Genomic DNA, 8020 nt, shown 5'->3' on the forward strand with positions numbered 1-8020 from the left:
TGTTTCACGGAGAAAACGAGTTATTAGAGGATCTCTTCCAAGAGAAGAAGCTCCCACAGGGGATCTAAAGGCAGATATAGCCGCAACATACACCTTCAAGGTGGAGGGATATAATCCAGCAGAGAAGCCATCTTGAAAGAGATCGAGAACTGTACCAACCGGGCAGTTAACAGGATTTAAAGCACGTTCTCAAACCAAATTCTGGTGGGCCAGTGCGGGCTACTAATAACAGATGAGCCCCTTCCTGGCGAACCAATTCCAGAACTCCCAGGAGCATTTATATCAGGGGAAAAGCATGCAGGTGTAGCTTCGGCCACACCTGCACCATCGCATCCAGTCCGAGAGGATCTGGCTGCATGAGAGAGAACCATAGTGGACAATGAGTTGTTTCCTGAGTTGCAAAAAGATTGACATGAGCTGGACCTCAGCTCCTGTCTCGACAGAATATCAGCCCCCACATTCTGACACCCTTGAATATATATTGCCCTGAGTGTCAACAATTTCCCCTGGGCCCATAGGAAGATCTGCTGAGCCAACTTTTATAATACTCTGGACCTCAGACCCCCCTGATGGTTGATGTAAGAGACCACCGATGTCTTGTCTGTCAGGTCTGGCAGGAAGTATTTGAGAGCCCGAAATATTCCCATCATTTCTAGTTTGTTTATATGCCATGACTGTTGATGGCCCTGCCATAGACCTGTCGCCAAGCGGCCACTAATGACCGCCCCCCAGCCTGTAAGGGAAGCATCCGTCGATAGCGTGACGTGTCGACAAGGAACCCCCAAAACTGGGCCCTGGGCGAGGAACCAAGGTTTCTTCCACATGACCAAGGCACGTAGGCATTGTCGCTTGACCTTGATCGTGTGAAACGGATTTCCCCTCGGAGAAAACCCCTTGGTTCTGAGCCACCTCTGCAGGGGTCTCATGTGCAGAAAGCCAAAAGTAATTACGTTGGGCGCAGCTGCCATGAGCCCTGATAGTCTCTGAAACTGTTTCACAGTGAGTGACTGGCCTAGTTTCACATTCTTTACGGCTGTGAGGATCGCAGAAATACGTGCTGGAGACAATCGTGCTTGCATAGTTGTCGAATTCCACACTACCCCTAGATAAGTGGTCCTCCGTATTGGGAAGAGCACACTTTTCTTGGCGTTTAGCTGTAACCCCAACTTTTTCATGTGTGACAGAACAACATCTCGATGTTGAACCGCCAACTGCTCTGACTGAGCTAGAATCAACCAATCGTCGATATAATTTAATACGCAAATGCCCTGGAGTTTGAGAGGAGCCAGTGCTGCATCCACGCATTTCGTAAAAGTGCGGGGTGATAGATCTAGGCCGAATGGAAGGACCCGATATTGGTAAGCTTCACCCCCAAAAGCAAACCTCAGGAACCTCCTGTGATGAGGATGGATGGATACGTGAAAATAAGCATCCTTCAAGTCTATTGTGACAAACCAGTCATCAACTGAATCTGTGACACGATCTTTTTGAGTGTAAGCATCCTGAAATTGAGCTTTTGAACTCTGCTGTTTAGCTGATGCAGATCTAGAACAGGACGTAACCCCCCATCTTTCTTGGGAACGATGAAGTATCGGCTGTAAAACCCTGACTCTCTGCTGGTAGGAGGAATCCTTTCTATAGCCCCTTTTTACAGAAGCGTCATCACTTCCTGTCCCATAACCCGAGCCTGTTCGGGGACCACCACGGTGGGAAGGACCCCAAGAAATCTTGGCGAATGAGAACCGAAATAAATTCTGTAACCCTTTTTTATAACATGCAGGACCCACTGAGAAATATCTGGCAGTAGTTTCCACGCTGCCATGAATTCCGCTAAGTGGACCAGTCTCACGAGTGCACTCTGTGTTGTGAAGAGCTAGTACTCGGCTGAGGCTGCTCGGATTTAATAATAAAAGTTTGTAGATAGCTCGCAAGCATCTCTTCAGCCCGAGGCACCGTCACATAACCATAATCAGCAGCACCTAACACATTACTAAAGTTAGATGTCTGGGGATTAAACACTCTGAATAAAGCTGGTTTTCTCTACGATCTCGACACCTCAGTGTGGAGATCGGGAAAGAACGGTAGTAGAGGTCTTCACAGTGCACCCGAGACCAGTCGGCCCGGGACCCGACCCGGGACCCGTACGGGTTCGGGTCTATATTTTAAATGATCAGCCGGGTCCAGGTCAGGTCCGAATCTATTACTTCTATTACTAGCGTCATATAGGCAGTACATTTATGTCATTTCTCGGGTCTGCACGGGTCCGGGTCCAACTTTTGAAATGAACAACGGATCCGGGTCGGTTCGGTGTAGCACATTACGGGTCTCTTCCGATTCGGGCATGAATTTTTGGACCTGTGAAGACCTCTAAACGGTAGTCCCCGACGTGGAGGTGGTGTTTAAGATGATAAAAATCTTTTATCAAGCAAACTTTTTTTAGACACGCTCTCAGATTCATCGGCTGGCCAATCGATATTTAATTTAGCTACAGCACGAGGCAAAAGCTCCTCATCACCGGAGGTATGAGCTGGCGAAGACTCATAATCCCCCATATCAACGCTGACGACATACAATTCCTTATAACTGGATAGTCTCAGCATTGGTGCCTCGACCTGAGAAGGAGAAGCCGCAGCGCAGGCTCCTTTCTGGGCAAAGGCACCGGATCCAGCAGGCAAGGGCTGAGAAAGGAAAGTCGACGCTGCTCCTCGGCGACAGAGGGACCCGCACCTCGGGGAACGCGATCCGAACCGTCCTCCTCAAAGAACGCCCAGCGGGAGCAGAGCGTTCTCATAGATAGCTTTACACAATGCTCACAGTCAGCTCCCTCGAGAACTGACTGAGTGTGTATATATATAGTGTGCTTGACAGACAACAATAAAAAGACAAGGAAAGAGTACAGAGATCGCTTGCTGAAGGCAACAGAAGCTGTCGCGGTCTGATTTCAAGGGTGCTGTATAGTTTCCTGGTCTATGACATCACATGACGTCCTACTCTATCATTGGACTGATTGTACAGACGCTTCACGATGCAATCACACAGAGTTCCCACCGCGTTCTAACGCAGCTCGAGGTTCCCTTGGAAGGGATATGTAAGATGAGGATTTTGAAATTCTGCTGCTCGAATTCGATGTTCATGGCTATCTTTACGAGCCGCGGTATAGTGAAGAGCAGCTGAGGCTGATGGAGGAACCGGAGACGGCTGCCTGTCACGGTCGAGGAGCCCGGACTGGCTCGAGCTGAGGCGGACTGCTAGTGCATGTGCTCTCGGTGTGAACTACGAACACAGATAGAGTCCGTCTGCTACAGAAAATTTCAACGATGGCAATTTCTAATGAACAAAATCTCTGAATCAGACGAGCACACAGAGTTTGTGTTGTGATGTGAACCATCCTAGTTTTGCCTGACTGAACATCCAGATAACATGCAGTTATTTACCATATAGAAAGAAATACAAACGAGGAGTAATTCACTAATGAGTTTGTCAATGTAACGTTAACAGGGTTTGTTGTTGTGGGAAGAAGGAGGCGGGAACAGGCGAACATTTAAACATTTTAATAGTAAAATGAACAAATACAAAACAAAAGTATAAGCCAGCAGCCCCTCATTGACGACTGCTGTAACGTTACAAACAACAGAAACATAACACAACATAAAATCAGGGCTGTTTCTCTCTCGATCTGACGTCATCGCTCCTCATTTTATGCTTTCGCTCCTCCGTGAGAGATGCGAGACCGGTCAATGCACGCCACAGGCCTTGCACTGTCCTCTTACGTCCTTCGCCCTCGATCGTCCTGCTCGCCACAGCCAACTAACTAGAAATTTTGAGTGAAATGAATTTCAAACTCTGGTGACAGCTAATGTTAGCCTTGTAGACGGAAGAGTGATTTCTCTGTTTGCGCTGTTCTGGATTAGTGGGTGTGGCTTGCGGAGCTGTGCAATGTGGTGCATTGTGGGAGTTGTTGTCTTACATACAAATGCGTCCGTCGGTTATTGTATATATGAAGAGTTCAGATGCAAAAGCCTCTAAGTGCCATTTGAAATTTTCTTCTAAAATGATCATTTTTATCAAGCGTGTATATTTAAGTTCAGTAATTTCACTTAAATGGCAATGAAGATTACCTATTAATTGTCATTTAAGTGAAATTACTGAACTTAAATATACAAGCTTGATAAAAATGGTCATTTTAGAAGAAAATTTCAAATGGCGTTTAGAGGCTTTTGCATCTGAACTCTTCATATGTCTTTTCTCTGATGTATGCATGGGTCAGAATTTGCTTGCAGGTGCGCAAATTGTTTTGTCAAGTTTGTTTTTATAAAACAACTTATGCGTCGGAAGAGGAACTTATGCGTCGGAAGTGTAAGTCACATAACCTTCTTTCTGGGATACCCTATGTCACATATCAGCACGTTACATGAACTATAGAGTAAAAAAAAAAACAGTTGAAACATTATTAACATTTTTTTTTTAATTTGTAAAATAATAGATTTGTTATCTATATATAGCTGGATTTATAGTGTGCCAGAAAAAGTTGCCATGAGAGTAACATTTGGGTATCTTGACACTTTGGTTTCACATATTTTTGTTTTGCAGATTTTCAGGCACTCCACAGTATTGACATTTTATTGGGACTTAAGATATACCACACAGATCACTAAAATTACTGTAATAGACATTTTGATTGTGTCGCTTTGCATACACACCCACATTCAGCAAGAGAGACAGACAGCAGTGTAGCACACGGTTCTCAGCGGACGCTGATATATTAGACGCATATGCCAGACAGTAATTTTTATACTGTGGGGCTGTTTAAACGAGACAGGGGATATTAACAAACCGTTGTGTGTGTGTTGCATGTATTCATACCCTCCTGCAAATTGATTGATAAGTATGGGACTTTTTTGTATGCTGTATGCTTGTTTTCTTAAAGTAGCAGTTACTGTACATACATGCCAAGCAGAAATAAGAGTTTTTGCTTAATGGCCCACCCACATGCAGGAAAATGCGGAGGAGCATGAATCATCTAGCTGTAGCCTACATCATTCCCAGCCCTGCCTTTTGGATACAGCATGACTGAATTTAAAGCATACAGTGTTTAGACTGTAATCCTGTTCAGAATGACCATGATGCTTCAAAACAAGCACTCTGTTAAATACATAAATTCATGTTTGAGTAATTTTTTCTAAATGCCTAATGGTAAGATAGACTATCTGAATTATGAATTTAAGCACCATTTAGTTGGGTCTAGATCAGCCAATAGAGGAATGAATTGAGAAAATGTCCCAGGCTTTGCATGTTACCATGATTCCCTGAGAGGGGAAGGAGATCATGCGTCCAAGATGACGCTTTGGGCAATGCGTTCATCATGACTCCATCTGAAGCATGTATGAAACTAGTCCAATCTTGACTGGTGCTGTGTCACCTCGTGATGTGTCCCAGCATAAGGCGGAAGCTATAAAGGGAAGCCCGGTAACACAACAGCCTCAGGTTTTAAAACAAACCGAGGCATGCAGGAAGAATGGCAAGAGGACGCAGCATCTCGTTCCCCTCTCAGGGAACCATGGTTACATGCGTAACCTGAGATGTTCCTTTTTGAGAAAGCTTGTGCTAAATCCCAGCTGACACTTTGGGGAACTATATATAGCCTCTTCGCCAATCTGGCAAATACCTGTCCTGGTGCCAGTCCGGTCCCGGCACAACTCAGGACAACTCAGGACAAAAGAGCTTGAGATCCCGGAGTGACCGGAAGGTCCAAGTATAGAATCTTATAAATGTGTGCACGGAGGACCACACCGCCGCATTGCAAACATCCTGCAGGGATGACCCAGACAACGATGCTCTGGAGAAATCAATGCTTGTAGTGGAATCTGCCCTGACTTGAAGAGGTGAAGGCAGACCACAAACCTCCTAGAAAAGTTGTTCTCATTACTGGAGAAAGCATATTCTTATTGTCGTTGAGTCTCAACCCCAAGCATTTGGTGTGGTCAAGCACAACATCTCAACCGGCCGCCATTTTTTGAGATTGGGCTAATATTAGCCAGTCATCTATGTATTTGAGTATACGGATACCCTGAAGTCTCAGAGGAGCCAGAGTTGCATCCATACATTTTGTGAATGTGCGAGGGGATAATGGTAGGCCCAATGGACACTCCCGAAAGTGAACCTCAGGAACTTTGTTGAAGGATGTAAAGGTGGAAATATGCATCTTTCAGATCGATCGTGACAAACCATTCCTCGGATCTGATTTGAGACACGATTAAAGGAATAGATAGCATGTTAAACCTGTATCTCCTCAGAGACCGGTTCAAGTGCTGAAGATCTTAAATGGGAAATACACATTAAGTATAGTTGCTATAGTTCAACAATTCGGTCTCCTGAAACGAATGAACGGCATTATAGCAGGTCATGAGGTGCCACAGCACCAATCAAGATTGGACTAGTCTCACATGTGCTTCAGACACAGACAGGACAGTGTTTCTCAAAGCGTCAGCTGAAACACAGCACTAGATTCCCTTTAAAAGAGAACTGACAGTATATACTCAGCCCATTCTCACCCCCAAGGCGTCACTTAACTGACGCCTTGGGAAGCATTTGGACATTCTTCAATATCTGACGCTTTAGGCGCCCTTTAGTGTCAGTTAGATGACGCCCTAGGATCGCGTGTACCCTACCCCCACCCCACACCTAAACCTAACCGCGTCCTCTAACTGACGCTTTCCTTTAGCGTCATTTAGATGACGCCGTAGGATCGCGTCATGTAAGTGACGCTAAAGGGCGCCTAAAACGTCAAATATTGAAGCATGGTCAAAGGTGACGCCTTGGGGTGAGAATGCGTTGATATACTGTATATACTGTTTTACTTATGTCTTTAAGCAGCAGCGAAGGCCATTCAACAGCTCAACTTAAAAGTATCAAACAGCTGGGTTCCTGGTGATCAACTTTTTTTATGATCAAAAAATGCCATTTGCATTTCATTTGTAGTCTTAATTTTAAACCCCATCTATCAGTATGATTTATTTAGGAAGAAAAACAATGCATCCCAACTGACTAAAACTGATGCCTTATTTGTAAAAATAAAAATTGTAAAATTACAAGTGAGAAGTTCATTGCATTTGTGAGAGACCAAGCTGGCAGGCATGAGGAGTCAAAAAGTATATTTTCAAAAATATAAGTTTGTATTTCCAAAACAAAAAAATATATTATTTCACACAAAAAAAAAAAAAACAGAAAGTTCTGGGCCCATAAAAAAGATCAACTAAACAAAACTTAGCTCAGGTAACAGGTTGAACAGAACAAAACAGACCTAGACATGGGGGCCGTTAGGCCGTTTCTCAATATGCCTTCTTGTCTGTACTTGTGTTCTTGTGGACTTGTAAAACGTCATCAGTCGCGGCCCAAGTACTGTCCCAAAACACAAGTTTGCATTTAGACAAGAACGGTTAAAAATCCCGGATGTGTTCTTGACACTCCCGTTTTACCGAGGATGCATCGGTTGGTAACTTGTGTGAACTTGACGGCAGAAATATCCCATAATTCATTTCGGCATTCGCGGAAGGAGCGGGAAGCAGAGAGAGGCAGGTCAAAAGTTACCTGAATATTACCGGCGTTTATTCCCGCCGTTGGCTAGTGATGTACACAAACAACAGAAGCAGAATTAAAATGAGACAGGTGTTGCTTTATTGTTATGAATATACATTACAGTGTAGTGTATGTAGAGTAATCCCTTAGGCTTGGGCAATAAAGCCTGGCTGTATAATAACTCTCGTTATGTTTGGGCACTGCAGACGGTGTCTGTGCAGGGGTACTATTGCGCAATACCAGCAAGAACACATTGTGTCAAACTGTCAGCAGCATTCTGTGTGCTCATCACCTCGTCAAGTCAAGTCAAGTCACATTTATTTATATAGCGCTTTTCACAATACAGATTGTATCAAAGCAGCTTCACAGTGATAACATGAAAGTAGCACAACACAGATCAACAACATTGCTAAACACTAAATAACCCCAACTGAGCAAGCTCAAA

The sequence above is a fragment of the Pimephales promelas genome, chromosome 10 (genome assembly GCF_988280905.1).
Source record: "Pimephales promelas chromosome 10, fPimPro1.hap1.1, whole genome shotgun sequence".
Taxonomy (NCBI): Eukaryota; Metazoa; Chordata; class Actinopteri; order Cypriniformes; family Leuciscidae; genus Pimephales; species Pimephales promelas.